This window comes from Alosa sapidissima, chromosome 22 (assembly GCF_018492685.1).
Source record: "Alosa sapidissima isolate fAloSap1 chromosome 22, fAloSap1.pri, whole genome shotgun sequence".
In the NCBI taxonomy this organism is placed as follows: domain Eukaryota; kingdom Metazoa; phylum Chordata; class Actinopteri; order Clupeiformes; family Clupeidae; genus Alosa; species Alosa sapidissima.
This window is the reverse complement of record NC_055978.1, coordinates 4443704-4444237: the sequence shown is the minus strand read 5'-3', so window position 1 is coordinate 4444237 and position 534 is coordinate 4443704.

Sequence of the window (534 nt, the reverse complement as noted above, 5' to 3'; positions counted from 1 at the left end):
ACAATTGAATTCCGATCTGATTATTAGATTCTAACGAGCTCTTAGGGAACTCCAAGGTATTCTTATGTTATTGTTATATTCCCACTGGAAGACCTTATATCCATTTGTGAGCCACTAGCATCCACTTAAAGTACAACTAATAGACAGACACCAGTATAAGGTTGAAATGTGTACCTCATGTATTACATGCATTAGTATTGGATGTGTTCTCTTCATGAAATTGTGTTTGTGGTTACATTTGTCAGACCTGAAGACATCTTTAAAAAGGTAAACTGATCCTAAGTTAGTGAATGGAAGACTGCCATCTTCCTCAGAAGCTCATCTAAACTGTTGTCCGTAAGTTGTTTGGCCCAAACATTTGGATAGGCACCCCTTCCTCCTTGGCCAGCAGAAGATTGCATGACTCCCTCACTCTGTCGTTCTCAGAGAATTCCTTTGTCTTGTTTGGACACTCCCTCTGCCAGATTCTTCTCTGTTGTTAAAAAACTCCTCTTTGAACAAACACTCTAACTCTCTCTCCCTCTCGCTCTCTCT